Here is an 18224-nt window from a genome sequence, read left to right as displayed (position 1 = left end):
AGTAAAATTCGGTGTGTTTCTTAAATGGGTTGGGAATTATATATGGTTATTATAAAGCTTTAGTGATTGTCCTTATATATTTAGCAAATATTTAAGCATATAGTTTTACTATCAATTTTAAGACTTAATCGGTATTATTCCAGTGGCATAAAAACCTAAACACCCTGAAGACCTTTCCACTGAAAACAACTAAAATTCTGAATAAAATAAGAAGAAAATGTTTAATGCTTAAGATAGCATGAAAATAAGAATCTATCATAATTAGTTTGGTTTCACTTAGGACAAATGTAGAAAGCCACAAGAGAATGTTGCTTTCACACTAATAATAAGAGAAAGACAAATAATCTACAAAATCATAACTTTTCCAGAACCCAGAAGAGAACTGGGATTTCCATGCAACCAAAGAAACTAAATTCTACAGAGTGACAACCCTCTTAGAGACAGAAGACATAAATCATTTCACCTATGTAAGGCACAGAAGAAAGAGATGGCCTTCAACAAGCAGATAAAAATAAATAAGCTAAAATTTTAACAAAATTTTACAAGACAAATATATTCCAACCATTGGATAAATTTGAAGCTTATATTGCACTGAAGGGATCATAAAAAAATCAAAACTCTGCTCAATTCCTGACTAGATTGATTCGAACCAAGGATTTGACCACAGAAGAGACATTTCTGTCATAAATACTACTAACCTCAGTCTCAATTATTCTACATATAATAAAAGCATTCAATAAAAAATTATGAGACAAGCAACAGAAAAAAGCATGAACAATGACTCATTGTGAAGAGACAAAGCAATCAATAGAAGCATACTTAGAGTCAATCCATAAGTTGGAACTATCAGACAAGAACATAAAAATAACCATGACAGATACATTAAACGATCAGAAGAAAAGATAGATAATATGTATGAGCAGATAAGGGATTTCATCAGACAGATGAAAACTATGAGTCTAATGGAAATGCTAAAATAATAATAATAATAATAGTAATAACAACAACAGAGTAACAGAGATGACATATTCCTTTGATGTACTCATTACCAGAGCAGAAATGGCTAAGTAATCAGTAAACTTAAACATGAACCTAAATAGATCATCCAAACTGATTTTTTTTTTTAAAAATGACTGGAAAAAAACAAAATAAAGAATTCAAGAGCTGTGGGAAAACATCCCCAAAACAATATGACACAAAACTGGACATACCATAGTCAAGCTGCTGAAAAATAAAGAGAAAAACTTGAAGCAGGCTGAGAAAAATGAAACATTTCATAGAGGGAAACAAAGATAAAGTTTACCACAAACTCCTTACCAGCAGCTAAGCAAGTCAGAATACAACAGCATGGTATCTTTATAGCACTGAAAGAGAAAAAATCTGATTCTGAATTCCATTCCCAATATAAGTATTTTTCTAAAATGATAGCAAAATAGTTTTTTTTCCAGATCAGCCAAAGATGAATTCATTGTCAACACACACACACACACACAAGAAATGTTAAAGGAACTTCTTCAAGCAGAAGAAATGTGGTACCAGATGCAAATGTCAATGTACACAAAGAAACAAGGAGCCCTAGAAATGGTAAAACGAAGGTAATCATAAAAGACCTTTTCCCCTTATTTTCACTCACTTTAAAGATAACTAACCATGTGAAGCAAAAATAGTAACACAAATGTGGGTAAGATATGAAGAAGTAAAATGTGTGACAAAATATAAGATAAAAATGAGAAGGAGCAAATGTAAGTATAGTGTTGTAAGCTGCTTAAATTATACATGGAGTGACATGGTAATATTTTGTGGTTGACAGTGATTAAGTTACAAATATACACTGCAAATCCTAGAGCATTCGCTAAAAAATGATTTTAAATGTATTAGTAACAATCCATAGTGGAAACTGTAAAAATCACACAAATAATTTAAAAAAGCAAAAAACAGATGGGACAGACAACAACTAGGTGGCAGATTTAAAACAACGTAAGTAACTATAGGTACATTACAATTAAATGATGTGAAAATCCCAATTAAAAGGCAGCATTTGTCAGATTGGAAGATATAAAAGAATTAATTATTAAACCTGCAAAACATTTTTAAATATAAAGGCATACATAGAGTAAAAGCATAGAAAAGATATGTCCCATAAGTACTATGTAAAAAAAGCTGAAACAGATAAAAATAGATTTCAGTAACAAGGAATATTACTAAGACTTACATAATTTTAAGGAAAGCTATTTATCAAGAATTAATGAATTATATAGATTCACTGCCATTATACAGATCATAACAATCTTAAATGTTTATGTACCCAAAAGCAAAACTTCACAATACATGAGGGAACGCTGATAGAACTGAAGAAAAATAGACATATCCATAGTTATAGTTGGAAACTTCAACACTGCACTCTGAGTAAATGGCAGAAAAAGTAGATAGAAATTCATAAAGATATAGCCAACCTGAAGAATACTATCACACTAGTTGATATTTATAGAACACTCTCCTAATCAGAGCACAATGAACATTATTTTCAAATACAATGTTCACCAAAACAGACCACATTCTGGGCCATGAAACAAACCTCAACAAACTTTGAAAAGAACTGAAATTGTACAAGGTATATTTTCAGATCACAGCAGAATGAAACTACAAGTAAAAGAAAGACATGTGAAAAAAAACAAATATTCAGAAATTAAGTAACACATCTACAAATAACATGATTCAAACAGATAAAAGGGACATAAGAAAATATTTTTAATATAATGAAAATATAAATCTAATATATCAAAATTTGTGGGCTGCTATAAAAGCATTAAATTTAGGGGTGCCTGGGTGGCCCAGTTGGTTCAACGTCCATCTTTGGCTCAGATCATGACATCACACTTCATGAGTTCATGAATTCCAGCCCTGCATCAGGCTCTCCAGTCTCAGCATAGAGCCTACTTCAGATGCTCTTTCTCCCTCCCCCTCTCTTTCACTACCTCTTCCCACACACGTGCATGCTCTCTATCTCATAAACAAACATCTCTTTAATGTTTATTTTTGAGAGAGAGAAATAGAGCATGAACAGGGGAGGGGCAGAGAGAGAGAGGGGGAGACGCAGAATCCGAAGCAGGCTCCAGGCTCTGAGCTGTCAGCAGAGCCCAACATGGGGCTCAAACTCACTAACTCCGAGATCATGTCCTGAGCCAAAGGCAGAGGGTTAAATGCCTGAGCCACTCATGATCCCCTGTTTTTTTTAAAGGAAGAACAAATTTGAAGAACTAAGTTTTCACCTTGAGAAAGAAGAGCAAATACATTCAAATTAAATACAAGAAATAATAAAAAGGATAATAAAAGGATAAAAACAGAAATCAATGCAATACCAAAACCAAAGCACAAAGAAAAAGTCAGTGAATCATATGTGCCAGAAAAATAAATTGTTTCAGTGCCATAATACTTAAATCAATCTTGTACTTTATAATTAAAAGAAGATAAATATGATATAATGCTTAGTAATTATATTTTTCACATGTAACAGAATATGCTATTTCTGCAAGATCTATGTTTTAGCATTGTCTAGTGACATTTTTCCAAACAGTTATTTTAAAGAAAGGGAGTACATCTAGGTAATTTATCTTTTATCAGTTTCTTTACACTTTTTCTAAAATTATGGTGGGAAGTAGTGCTGAGAAAGGCATGCAGCCTTTTGGCACTCCCTCAGCCAAATAAGACTGGGCATTGGAACACTTCCTTACAAAGAGATAACCCTCATGATTTCTTTTGGGCTTATAACCTTGTGTGGGAATATATTTCCCCTTTATAAGCCCAATATATGCTCTTTTGTTCTGCATAAGCATATGGTACCTGGTATATCTGCCCTCTGTGGGGAGTGTACAGAGTCCTTCTACTCGGTCATGAGAGGGGTGAACATAGGCCAACTGCCCCGCATCTGTTGCAGGGAGAGAGAGACCCATCAGCCATGGAGGACCGATGGCCACTACTGAAGTAACTTCTCCAAAGTAAGGTAATATAAGTTACTTCCATTTTTAAAAAAATAATTGACTAGTAAATGTATTAAATCTAAATGAATTAAATCTAAATCCTTAAGTAAGGAAATGTGATATTTATTAATAATCTATTATGTGCTGTACATTTAGCAATGCCCATCCATAAATCTCATTCCAGAATATATCCTAAAATTAAAGGCCATCTACAACTGGCTGTTGACTTTCCTTTCTAGCTTTATCTTTAGCTGCTTTCACTCTTGAAGCATGACTTAAAACTAGACTGGAGTTTCTCCTCACCAAATTCAACTCTGTATCTTTTGGACTCTAATTAGAATTCAGCCCTTCAAATTCTTACCCATAATTAAATGTTCAGATTAGTGTGTCTACACTTTCCTGTTTATTAATCCATAATTAACTTCTATCTTTTTTGAATTCCCAAACCACATTGTTTAATAATGACTATCACATTCTTCTTTACCTCATAGTCATTCTTCAAAATGGCTTATATTTTCTTTGTGGAAATATACTCCCCGCCTACGTTCAATAATATAATCTTTGAATAGGCTTCCCATCTAAATACTACTTTCTCATCCTCCCTTGAATGTAGGTGTTGTCATATGACAAAAATCTCATCAAGGGTATGCAAGCTTAAGTGATATGAGTAATTTCCATATTGTGACCTTAAAGAGAGTGATATGTTTTCCTTCCATCCCTTCTTCTGGCATTCTATCATCCAGATGTGACAGTGTTTGTGAAACAATTTGGTCCTAGGAATAGTAAAGCAACTAGATAGACAACTAGAAGATACCTGGGTCCTTGACATCATGGATGCACCATATCAACCCTGAACCACTTATACTAGATTATAGCTTGAAGAAAAAAAAAAAAAAAAAAAAACAACTACGTTATCTTATTTAAGCCACTACTATTTTGGGTTTTGTTATAGTATATAAATCTTCATCAAAATTAATATGTCCTACAAGTTCCTTGGGAGCAGGAATCACATCTTCTTTACCTTTATTTATTTTTGAGAGACACAGACAGACAGACAGACAGAGTGTGAGCAGGGGAGGGGCAGAGAAAGAGGGAAGCACAGAATCTGAAGCAGGCTCCAGGCTTTGAGCTGTCAGCACACAGTCCAACGCAGGGCTCAAATTCATGAGCTGTGAGAACATACCTGAGCCAAAGTTGGATGCTTAACCAACTGAGCCACCCAGGTGCTCTACCTTTGTAGATTTTGTATTCATACCTTGCTTAGCAAAATGCCTTATAGTTAATAAGCAAGTACTCAATAAATATTTATTGCATTGAACATACTTTCCAAAATCTTCATTGGATAACATCTTTATACAACACACACACAGCTTAGCATGCACACATATATTTCATTGCTCTGTTATCTGAGTGGATCTAGAAGCAATGACACCCCAGCAGCAATGTACACCCAGAACCCAGATTTTGGTTTCAAATATACTCTTCAGTAAAGGGAGTCAGAATTAACTGGAGATATGGCTGATCCTTGCACTGGAGAAAGAACCATAAAAGATGAGCCTAAAGAATGTTACAGTGTCAAAAATTAAGAAAGTGTTCTCTCACTTGCTCTCTCTCTTGCCCACCTACACACACACACACACACACACACACACACACACAGTGGTATGTCAAAGGAACTAGTAGACAACTTAAAGAGTCCCCAATGGTTAATGCTGAAACAACTGAACAAAAAAATCAGGTATTATTGGAGTTTAATCCAAAGTATAAAATATCCATGAGTCCATACTGATATACATAAATGATAAACAGAGATACAAGACAAATATCCCATAGAGAAGAATTCCAAATAATTTGTATAGATACTCAACCCTTAAGGAAGTAAGGCATAACTCTATACTCCTTAAATGTGGGCTGATCGTTGTGCCTTTCTTCCAAAGAGTATAGTGCAGAAAGGGAGAAAAAAAAGAATAAGTTTACAGTAGGGAAATTTAAAAAAACTACCTTAGCCAAATGATTAATTTTAACATCAACTATGATAAATAAGTTCACTGTATGTACCCTTGAGGTAATGTAATGAAAACTGCACTGTACCTCCCCAAAATGGGAGGTATTCCTCCGGAAAACATGTAACTCCAGTCTAATCATGAGAAAAACATCAGACCAATCCCAACCAATATCCCAAGAGTGACATTCTTCAGATTAACCAGTACTCTTTAAAACTGCCAAGGTCATCAATGAAAGTCTGAGAAACTGTCACATCTAAGAAAAGTCTAAGGAGACATTACAATTAAATGTAATGTAGTATCCTGGATGGGATCTTGAAACAGAAAAGGGAAATTAGGCAAAAACTAAAGAAATCTGAATAGACTATGAACTTTAGTTAATAGAAATATATCAGTATCAGTTCATTAATTGTAAAAAATGCACAATACAAATAGTTAAGATGTTAATAATATGGGAAAGTGGGTGTACATATATAGAAACTCTGTATTCTTTATAATTTTGCTGTAATTCCAACACTATTCTAAAACTGAAAGATTATTATTAAAATATTACAATCATTCTCGTCTCCTTTCTTACTCTCACATCTAACATCTAACCCGTAAGAAAAATCCTGTTCATTCTACCTTCAAAATATAATCATAATCCAACTAACTCTCCCGCCTTTCACAGCTTCTACCCTGACCAGATCACCTTTCTCTTACTCCTGATTATGGAAGTATTTTCCTATTGATCCCTCTGGTTCCTCCATTTATTCCTCTTTGGTCTATTTGAAGCATAGCAATAATGGTAGTTTCTCTAAAACTATAAGCAAGTAATGTCCATGGACTACTCTAAACCCTTCAAAACCGTATCTGCCAGAGCAAGAACCACAGTCATAAAGGTCTACAAAGCCCCATGAGATTTGGCACAGTTTCCTCTAGATCCCATTTCCCATTGCCTTTTCCTCTCACTCACCCTCCCCCTAGTGATGACTCTAACATTTCTAGTAAGCTACCATCTCAAGATCTTGGCTCTTGCTGTTTCCTTTGCTAGAATGTTCCTCCCTAAGAATTGATATATTTCATTGTCTCACCCCCTTTAAATTTTTACTCACTTACCCTGTTGGTGAGTCCTTTCCTTATCCTCTAAACACATTTGCTCTTCCCCTTCCTTACCTTACTTATTTCTTTAGCCCTTATCACCATCTAACATAATATTTTCATTTGCTTATCTTGCTTATTTTCTGTCTTTTCTCATTAGAGAGTTGGGAATGTAAATTCAATGACAGTAGAAAGTTTGTCTGTTTTGTCCACTCCTTTATCTTCAGTACTCAGAATAGTGCCTGTCACCCAAGGGCCATTATTAATATTTACTGAATAAATGAATGGATATAAATATATATTTGGAAGGAAAGGTGTGCTTAAGTTCACATGGCTTACAAGGTTAACTACCCCAGCCAAGACAGTTTATAACCAGTATTATGCCAAAAATGTTTTCCTAGAGATTAATGTTTCATCAGTTTTTGTAGATGGAGATTGTTTTCATTTAAAAGGAATTCATTTTTAAGAACAGTCAAATCTCATTAATTTGCACAATACTAATGTAAGATTTATGATCACTAAAACTGGGGCGTATGCTATGAAAAAGCAATTGTTTCAAATTAACAGTATAAACAAAATTTTGGGAGATGACATTAGATTCCTAAATAACCTAAGAAGAATTATTTATAGATTTTTAACAAATGTTGATATATATATATGGATGCTCTTAATTATAAGTCAGTCTCATTAAATCTTTAAATAAAGACCCATAGGAGTTCTGCTTAAAATGGTTTGAGAACAATTTGTTTAAATAACTGTGTGTACCTAAGAAAAACAAGAATGTATGTCTTCAGAAATAGCCTATTATTCAGGCTTTTTATGAATTCAGGCTAGTCTTTCCTTCTATTAGTCTGAGATGTAGAGTCTTAAAACATGTGTCTGGTTTCAGTTTCTCTGTTACATATTTTTTTCAATTTGCTTGGGTTGTAAAACAAACCTACTTGTACTACTTTAATGACATAAGACCTCAACACCTCTCAAGGTATTGGAAGGTTCTAGAGCTGATAGAGAAAAATTATATCTAGCATAACTTTTTTTTTCATGTGCTCTAATTGCCTTTTACTTCATATTTCCTCAGAACAAAGTTTGGAAACTATTTTCAATCCTTCTTTTAAAATTATTTTTCATTATTTTTAAATTATTTCAGTTATTTGAGTCCACTTTTTACTCTGTTGGGTGAATCTTACAGAATGTAAATATCAAAAAAAAAAAAAAAAGCCACAGCTTGTTTGATGTTAATGGTATACCTTCTTAGTGTCTACACTATTTTTAACCAGTTTTCATGTTCTACAAAGCAAAATTGTTTTAGAAGATAAGCTACTCAATATGGAACTGTGACCTACTACCATAAAGAGGGATGGGTTTACCCTGTATGTAGGTATTGTACCTCAATTTTTATGAGTGGATTTTAATGCTACACTTTTCATGGTTGGTAACAATTAAATCTTTCCTTTAACTGACAATATAGAATCTGGCTGCAGTACACCAGTAATGAAACAGCTATTTATTATGACCAGTATCCATTCCGATTGTTCTACCTATTTGGATTAGTATATGCCAGTGAAATACTATTTGTTAAATATTTTTAATATCATGCCTATATAAAACATATTTGTTCTAGGTTCTTTCCAAGGGGTTCTTGATAATTTTTAATTATCTTATCAGAAAATCCTAAGCAAAAGGCTATTTTAGAGAAAAAATATTTATAAATAATTCCCCTAAATCAGGAGTTCTTGGTATCTGGGACATACATCCTTTCAGAATCTAATAAGAGGTTTGTATCATCTCCCTAGAAAACTTCACAGAGGCCCATAGACTCAAAATTAAAATCTCAAAAGTTTTGAAAGCCCTTTGATTGAAGCCCAGGTTAAACTCCCCTGAATATATATGCTAACATTGACCCTTCAATCAAGCTTCAGAGAGATGCATACTTAGATGTCATTCTTATCACTTGTAGAATTTTTTATATTATCTAATATTATGCCTTTCTACTCCCTTTTCTACTTCTCTCCTCTCTCCTCTCCTCTCCTTTCTACTTCTATCCATCTTTAGCATTCTAGTCCAAGTCACTAGTGTATCTTGCCTAGACCCCTGAAGCAACTTTCTAACTTTTTTCTTCCTTTTTCCCCCCTTCAACTCTATTACAAATAGCAATCAAAGTGAGATTTTGTAAGATTACACTACCATTTATGTGGAACCATTTGAAATTTTTCCATTGTCTTCAGAACAAAACTCATTCCTTACAAGGTCAGCCAGGTCTTAAATGACCTAACTCCCAATTTTTCCTAGTTTCACCAATGGAAGTCTCCCCATTCCTACTACACTCCAATGATACTGGTCTTATTTCAGTTCTTCAGAGGTATCAAGTTTTCTCCTACCTTTATAGACAATGGTCTTTCTGTCTGAGATGTTCTTTCTTACCCTTTAAGATGGTGAGTTCCTTCTCATCAGCTTAAATATCACTTTCAGAGACAGGGTTTTCCTGAAAAACTCTGCAATATAAAATCAGTTCCCCATCCTGTAATTGTCATTTATGTGTATGAGTATTTACTTCTGCATTTCTCCCCAACTAGACAATAAGGTCTAGGAGAGTGAACATTATTCATGCAATACAGATACTAACACATTGTCTAACATATGTGATTTTTCATAATTTTATAAATATAAAAAAGTAGTTAATGAAATAGTGACATAATCTAGGAACAAAAAATACACAATTCATTACTGAATAATTACAGAGATAGGATGCTATCTACTGCAACACTTAGTTTTCTATATATGAAGAACATTGGATAAGACATCTGATCAATATGCTTGACATGTCATGCTCCAAACATATAAAAATGTTAGATAAAATGTATTAAAAATATTTCTAATATATGGTCAAAAGAAGGAAGGAAAGAAGGAAAAAAAGAATGGAAAACCCAATGTTCCAGAAACAAGAAGTATGCAAAGCAGTAATTTGAAGCAAATGTCAAATAGTTCATCTGGATCAAAGTATATAGTATATATAGGATCATAGTATATAGATCTTAAGGGCAAGGGCTAAGAATTTAAAGCTTGCACATGAACACAGCAGAGGTATCAGGAAAATATTAAGTAGAGAGGTGAACTTTAAGCCCAAATATTATTTCAGTTCTTCAGAACTGAACATTTCTTTGCCCATGAATAGGAACTAGAGAAATTCTGTCCTCTGGTTCTTTAGGCATCATCAAAATTTGATATCATTATTTGATAACATCAAAATTTGTTATCTATTCCCAGCATGGGTGAAAACAGATTTCCAGGAGCAGAGAATTGAATAAAATACCACCAGACTCATGCTTCTACAGTACATGACACAAGTCCTCCAATAAAATTAACCACTGTTAAAAATGAATACTAGCAAGAAGAAGGATGCAAAACAATACAAACAGGAAGATTCTAATTTCAAGATCTGAATAAAATTAAATAATATACCTGAAAAGTTAATTTTAATTTGTACATATAAATTTCAAAAAGATGAACAATGGGGCACCTGGGGGCTCAGTTGGTTAAGCAACTAACTCTTGATTTCAGCTCAGGTCAGGTTGTGAAATAGTCATATCAGGCTCCACACTAAGCTAAGCATGCAGCCTGCTTGAGATTCTCTTCTCTCTCTCTCTCTCTCTCTCTCTCTCTCTTTCTTCCTCTGCCCCTCCCTGCCACTCTCATACTCTCTCTCCTTCAAAACAACAACAAAAAAAGGATGAAAAAAGAGCTCAAACTTTTATAAAGCAATTAGTTATGAAAAAATAGCAGACCGATTTGAAAAACGGTCAAATAGAAATTCCAAAAATTGCTTATTTAATTAAAAAATAAATTTAATTTATTTTTTTTTAATTTTTTTTTTAACGTTTATTCATTTTTTGAGACAGAGAGAGACAGAGCATGAACGGGGAGGGTCAGAGAGAGGGAGACACAGAATCTGAAACAGGCTCCAGGCTCTGAGGTGTCAGCACGGAGCCTGACGCGGGGCTCGAACTCACGGATGACGAGATCATGACCTGAGCCGAAGTCGGCCGCTTAACCGACTGAGCCACCCGGGCGCCCCAAAAATAAATTTAATTTAAAAAGTTAAATTAAATTAAAAAAAAACTAATGGATGTATTCAATGGTTGGGTTAGTAACTAGAATAGGAGGCTAAAGAGGAAATAAGGTAAATGGAAGTTATAACTGAAAAAATGATCCAGAATACCACACGATAATTTAAAGAGATAGAAAATATGAAAAGTAGGTTAAAAGTCATGGAGGGTGAATTCAGAGGAAACAATTCAATGTCCAATAGGAATTCTGAAATAGGAAAACAGAGAAATAAGGAGAATCATTATTTAAAGGAATACTGTATTAAGATTTTTCCAAAATGAAAAATGTTTTTAAAAGAATACATGCTCAGATTGGAGAAAACCACCACATACTTAGCAGAAGTGATGAAAACAAAACACAGAGAATTTAATGGAATTTAAAGAATATAAAGTATCTGAAAACTATCAAGTACAAAGGGATATTGTTAAAAAATCGTATCTGCAGGAAAAAGATACATGGTGTGTCCATGCTTCCAATGGACAGAACACTTTTTATTAGTATCAAAAGAAATCAGAAGGCAATGAAATGTCTTCAAAACACAAAAGAAAAATCACTGCTAAAACTAGAATTATAATCCCAGGTAAAAAAGAAATTCACAGAACAGCCAAAATAAAAAAATTTTTTGACAAACACACTATGAACACTTTCTGATATACTAAAAGACATATTCAATAGGAAAGAAATTGATCCCAGATGGAAAGAGTAGAATATAAAAATTAGTAAGAAGATTAGTAGATCCAATTAACTATGTAAAATATATAAAAATGGTTAAATGGGGAGAGACAAAAAAAATCCAAGGTGGCATGACGACAATGGCACAAAAGGTGAAAGTGTTATAAAGAAATATATAAAACATTATTGAGAGCAAAGAAGTTTTAAATAAATTAAAGGATATGTTAATGTTCATAAACTGCAAAATTCAATTTGGTAAAGATTTCAAGTCTCCCCAAACTGATCTACAAATTTAATGATTTTTTATTCCAATCAAAATCCTAGCATGACTTTTTTTTTTTTAAACTGGCAAGATAATTCAAAATTTAGGTGAAAACATAAAGGGGCAAGAATAACCAGAAAATTTTTTTTAATTTTATTTTTTATTTTTTAAAATTTACACCCAAATTAGTTAGCATATAGTGAAACAATGATTTCAGAAATTCTTAAATAATACAAGAACAAACTCGGTCTCGCTAAAGCTAGAGTAATTAAGGCACTGTGGTATTGGTGCGAGACAGGCAAAAAGATCAAAGAACAGAAGAGATAGTCCTACATTTATACAGGCACTTGATTTATGAAAAAGATGGCACTACCGCACAGAGAAGAAAAGGATGACCTTTTCAAGAAGATGAAGCTAGATTAATTGGATATTCGTACTCAAAAAATAAACTGGAGGCGCCTGGGTGGCTTAGTCCATTAAGCGTCCAACTTTGGCTCAAGTCATGATCTCACAATTCCAGAGTTTGAGCCTCACGTCGTGCTCTGTGCTGATAACTCAGAGCCTGGAGCTTGTTTCAGAATCTGAGTCTCCTTCTCTGTCTCTGTCCCACCCCAACTTGTTCGCTGTCTCTCTGTCTCTCTCTGTCTCTCTCTCTCTCTCTGTCTGCCTGTCTCTCTCTCTCTCTCAAAAAGAAATAAACACTAAAAACATTAAAAAATAAAATAAAATAAATTGACCCATGTTGAACATCATGGAGAAAAAAAATCACTTCCAGGTAGATTGTAGACCTTAATGTATAAGGTAAGACAACGAATTCTCTAGAAGATAAAAATGTTGGTTTGTCTATGTAAACAAAACAAAATGATAAACTGGATTACTTAAATAAAGAACTTGCTATGAAAAGATACCATTAAGAGAATGAAAAGGCAAGGCACTAACTAGGAGAATATATTTGTAACATATTTATCTGAAAATGGACTTGTATACAGTATATAAAACTTCAAGAAATCAATGATTAAAAAAACACAATATATAAAACAGGCAAAACACTTTAAAATAGAGTTCAAAACAAAAGATAAGCAAATGGCTACTAAGTATTTAAAAAGGTATTCAATGTTATTATTCATCAGGGACAAGCAAATTAATAGCACAATGAAATACAACTATATACCCACCGTGGCTAAAATGAAAAAGACTGGAAATACCAAATATTGGCAACGATCTGGTGCAACTGATATTCTCAAACACTTTATGTAAGAGTGTAAATTGGAATAATCACTTTTGAAAAACTGGTTGGCAAAGTCTGGTAAGTTGAACATATGCTTCCCTATGTTATAGTAATTCTACTCCAACAGAAAAATGCACACATATATGCAACCAAAGACATATGTAAAAATTTTCATAGCACTTTCATAGCATCAATGGTATCATACTGGAATAGCTGATATTAGTATCAGCTAAATACTGGAGACAATCCAAATACCCCTCAGTATTAAAATGGATAAATATATTCATACGCTTTACAACAATAAAATAAACCCACTGTCACATACAAAAATATGGATAAACCTCACAAATAATACTGAGTAAAGATGCCAAACACAAAAGAGCATTTATTACATTTTTTTAAATTTATTCTACTTAAATAAAGTTCAAAACCAAAACTTAGTCAAGCTAATCAACAGTCAAAACTGTGGTTACCTTTGAGAGAGGTAATGATAGAGTATACAAGTGTCTCCAGAATGCTATTCTACTTCAGAAATATTCTATTTCTGATCTTAGTAGTGATTACTCAGCTGTGTTCACTTTGTAAAATCTCTGCAAACTTCACTGAGCTGGAACCTTAAGTCTATTTTTCTCTGTGTGTATTATACTAGGAAGGAGGATGGGCTATATGGGTAAGGGGCATTAAGGAATCTACTCCTGAAATCATTGTTGCGCTATATGCTCACTAACTTAGATGTAAATTTTTAAAAATAATAAAATAAATAAAAATCCAAAAAAAAGTTTATTTTAATGAGACAGCTCAGTAGGTTAAGTGTCCGACTTCAGCTCAGGTCATGATCTCAAGGTTCATGAGTTCAAGCCCTGTGTTGGGCTCTCTGCTGTCAGGGTGGAGCCTGTTTCAGAATTTCTGTCCCCCTGTCTCCCTGCCCTTTCCCCATTCCTGCTCTCTCTCTCTCTCTCTCTCAAAAATAAACATTAAAAAATAATAAATAAAAGTTTATTTTCATAAAAAAGGTAGCACTTAAAATGCTAAATAAAAATACATGGAAAATAGGAAGAGAAGATTTACAGTTATAGTGATCTAATGGGCTTATGTTATTCTAAATGAGGACAGAAAGAGTAAGATATTGTTAAGAATGCATATTAAAATTCAAGGGTAACAATGACAACAAAAAAAATAGTAATCATATGTTAACCTTCCAAGCTAGAACTGTAAAAATAGAAGAAAAAGAGAAAATCCCTACATGTATAATGGAAGAAAGAAGATCATAGTACAACAATCTGTAAGTGAACATGAAGGACATCATGAGACAATAATTTGGAAAAGGTAAAGACCCTCAATGTTACAATCTCAATGAAATGATGAACTTAAAATATGTACCTACTGGCAAAAGTCAGTGGCTGGAAAACTCTTCTGTCTCCTCCCAGACTTTGAATTCTGGGGTACTGAGGGAGCCAAAAGTCACTCTTGGTAATTTTAGCAACAGATTCATCCTTAATGATAATTCATTTAAAGGGCCTCAGACTGGGGGTTTTCCAGGGTACCTGGCTGAAGGAAACTAAAATCCTTTTCTACAGGAATTATCTCATGTTAGGTCACTGAATCAGACCAAACTGAACATATACTTACATTCCAAAATTACAAAATGTATGAAGAAATAAGGCACCATGAGGAAGAAACAGCTGAAAACACATGTTACAAAACCTCAAAGAATCAGATATATTTTTATCAGACATTATATTTTCAGATTATTCTGACATTTCAGAGTTATTCTGATAATTACTGAATTATCAGAAACAATTTTAAAATGTGTTTAGGGGCACCTGGGTGGCTCAGTCGGTTAGATGTCCAACTTCAGCTCAGGTCATGATCTCACCATTCGTGGGTTCAAACACCACAATGGGCTATGTACTGACGGCTCAGAGCCTGGAGCCTGCTTTGGATTCTGTGCTTCTCTCTCCCCTTCCCCCACTCGCACTCTGTCTCTCAAAAATAAATAAACATTAAAAAATTTTCTTTAAATGTGTTTAAAAGTATTTAAAATAAAAGATGAATTTGAAAACATGAGTAAGGAACAATTTTTTTTAATGTCCGGCAGATTTGAAAAAAGAACTGGAATTTCTAGGAAAAAATCATAACTGTTGATATATAACATACAATAGACAATTTAAGCAAGCATAAGAAAAGCAAATGAAAAGATAATTAGTAAATGAGACAATGGGACACAGGGAACCAGAGATGGAAGCAATACAAGAGAAGTTAAAAAAAAAAAAAAAAAAAAACAAGAAACAAAAAACTGAAGAATATACTAAGAAGGCCAAACATATTTAATCAGAGTTTATGAGGAAAAGACAGGATTGGAAATTGACACTCTTCTGTTGGGATTTTATGCACTTAAGTAAACGTGATAGTGTTGAAGAGGGAAAGAACCAAGAGAATGCCTGCCAAAGTATCTATACAAGCCATAAAAGCTGACAAGAAGACACAAGACTCTCGGGTCACAGAAAAGAGATTACAGCAAAAACAATATAAGGATTATCAGTCTAGTTGCTATTGTGGTTCAATGAACCCCAAAACAAAAAGCCACAAGGAGGGCTTGTAAGGATGTGCTACAGGAGATGAAGCCTGAGTTTAGACAATTCACCATTTTTTATAGCAAGGGATTTGTAAATCAAGACTTCTTTGTCCAGAGGGACAACTAGTATGGACAAAAACCTTACTTTTCAAGATTATGTTCAGGAGAAAAAACAAAGAAGTTGGTCAGTAAAGGCCTTACAATTTTGGTGTTTTTGGTCTAGCAAGACTCAGCAAGACAACAAGATGCACAAGAGGCCCAGAGCAGACAAACTCTCAACATCTCATCCCAACATAAAAGTAATTTACCAGAAAAGAGCAAAGACACCATTCCACTAATGCAGCAATCACAATGAATCCAGGAATTCCTGCTTTTATTTCATTTTTGACTTCTGCAAATTCCTAAGTTTCTTTGTGATATCAATTCATTTTAAAGCATTTTTTGTCTAATCACCTTAAAAAAAAACTTTTAAGACTATTTTTGAATTTACAGAAAGACTGCTTACAATCTAGCAATATAGGAGAGAGGCAATAAACAAGATGATTTCAAATTGGGATAAGTGATGGAAAGAAACTAAACAGAATGATATGAGAGTATGACTCTGGACTATGGAGGCACTTAGGTAGGGCAGTCTGGAAATAACTCCCTGAAAAGGAAATATTAAGGAAAAGTCCTTAAAAGATTTAAAAAAAAATCAGCTATTATAAAAAAGAGAAAAAAAAGAGGAAAGAACTTTTTAGGCAGGGCTACAACAACAAAACCCAAAAGCTAGGAAGACGTTGAATATTTGAGAAACAGAAATGAAGCAGAAATGACTTTGACATATTTGAGGAGTCAAAAGAAAGCTAGTCAGCAGTGTTGGAGTAGAATGGGCAAGGAAGAACAGTTCACGAGACGATAGGGACGGTAGACAGGGCAAGATGTCACAGGGCCTAGGAAGCCATGGTAACATTTGATTCTATTCTAAGTACAATAAAAAGCATTTTGAGCAGAGACATTAAATGATGACCTTTACTTCTAAATGATCCTTGTATGGAGAACAGACTAAAAGCAAGAATAAAAGCAGAAACCAGCTACAAGGCTACTAAAGGAGTCCAGGCAAAGCTGATGGTGGCTTTTATGAGACTGGTAGCAAAGAAATGAAGTGAAATATTTATTACATGTCAAAGATGAGATTAAAAGAACTCAATGGAAGGGAAAGAGCTAAATCAAGGATGACAGGTTTTTTGGGGTTTTTTTTTTGGATAGACAGTGGTTGAAATGAGAAGACAAAGGAGCAGTTTTGGGTATTTTAGACATGTTAGATTTGAGATGTTTAAGAGAAATCCAAATAGAATTATTGAGGAAGCTATTGAATAAATGATTGTGAAGCTAGAAAGACTTGGATTGGAAAGATATTTTGGAAGCCTTTGGTACATCGATAATATTTTAAGTAATGGTGATTGGGGCGCCTGGGTGGCTCAGTCGGTTGGGCGGCCGACTTCGGCTCAGGTCATGATCTCGCGGTCCGTGAGTTCAAGCCCCGCGTCGGGCTCTGTGCTGACAGCTCAGAGCCTGGAGCCTGTTTCAGATTCTGTGTCTCCCTCTCTCTGACCCTCCCCCGTTCATGCTCTGTCTCTCTCTGTCTCAAAAATAAATAAACGTTAAAAAAAAAAAAATTAAGTAATGGTGATTAATGCAATCACCCAAGAAGGACATGTTGTTCACAAAGAGGAACCAGTATGCCCCCCTTCCAGCATTTGGAGGTCTAATAAGGAGTGCCAGCAAAGAACATGGTGGAAGAGTCACTAAAAGAAGCAAAAGGAAAACCACAAGTGGTTGATGCCCTCACAACTAAGAAAAAAGTGAAGAGGGGTCTGCTGTATCTAATGGTACTGAAAGTTTCTATTGTATTCAACAATCTAGAGTTCACTGGGGCCCCAGACAAAAACAATTCAGATGAAGCTGTAGGGCCAGAAACTGCAGTGCAACAAAGTGAAAAGTGGCCACTGTAAGAGAATCACCAATAGCTCTTATCTCTTTTCATCTTTTCGTGTACTTTATATGAACTTTTATGTTTTATACTCTGTTTGAAAATTTATAACTAGGTGCCAATACCACTGTACTGAATATTAAAACTAGAAATCTATGACAAGTTTTTTTTAATTTCAAAATGCATCTCTTTCTGAGAATTCTATTTCTTCCTTTGGTGAAGTTTATAATTGTAAATTAAAAGAGATGTTCATGGAGTCCACTTAAATTTTATTCTATTTCAATTCCATTTCTATTCTAATTAGAAGTGTTGCTTCTTCCTGCAAGGGGTAAAAAAAAAAAAAAGATGTAG

At 34.0% G+C, this 18224-nt stretch overlaps 1 long non-coding RNA gene across 1 annotated transcript in view; it reads right to left on the bottom strand.

Moving 5' to 3' along the window:
* The window catches only part of LOC132679404 (uncharacterized), a 556619-nt gene that overhangs the window by 380125 nt on the left and 158270 nt on the right, over nt 1-18224 (bottom strand). The window lies entirely within an intron of this gene.

Source organism: Panthera onca, chromosome A2, assembly GCF_046562875.1.
Source record: "Panthera onca isolate mPanOnc1 chromosome A2, mPanOnc1 haplotype 2, whole genome shotgun sequence".
NCBI classification, from domain to species: Eukaryota; Metazoa; Chordata; class Mammalia; order Carnivora; family Felidae; genus Panthera; species Panthera onca.
This window is presented reverse-complemented; position numbering and strand designations above follow the sequence as displayed.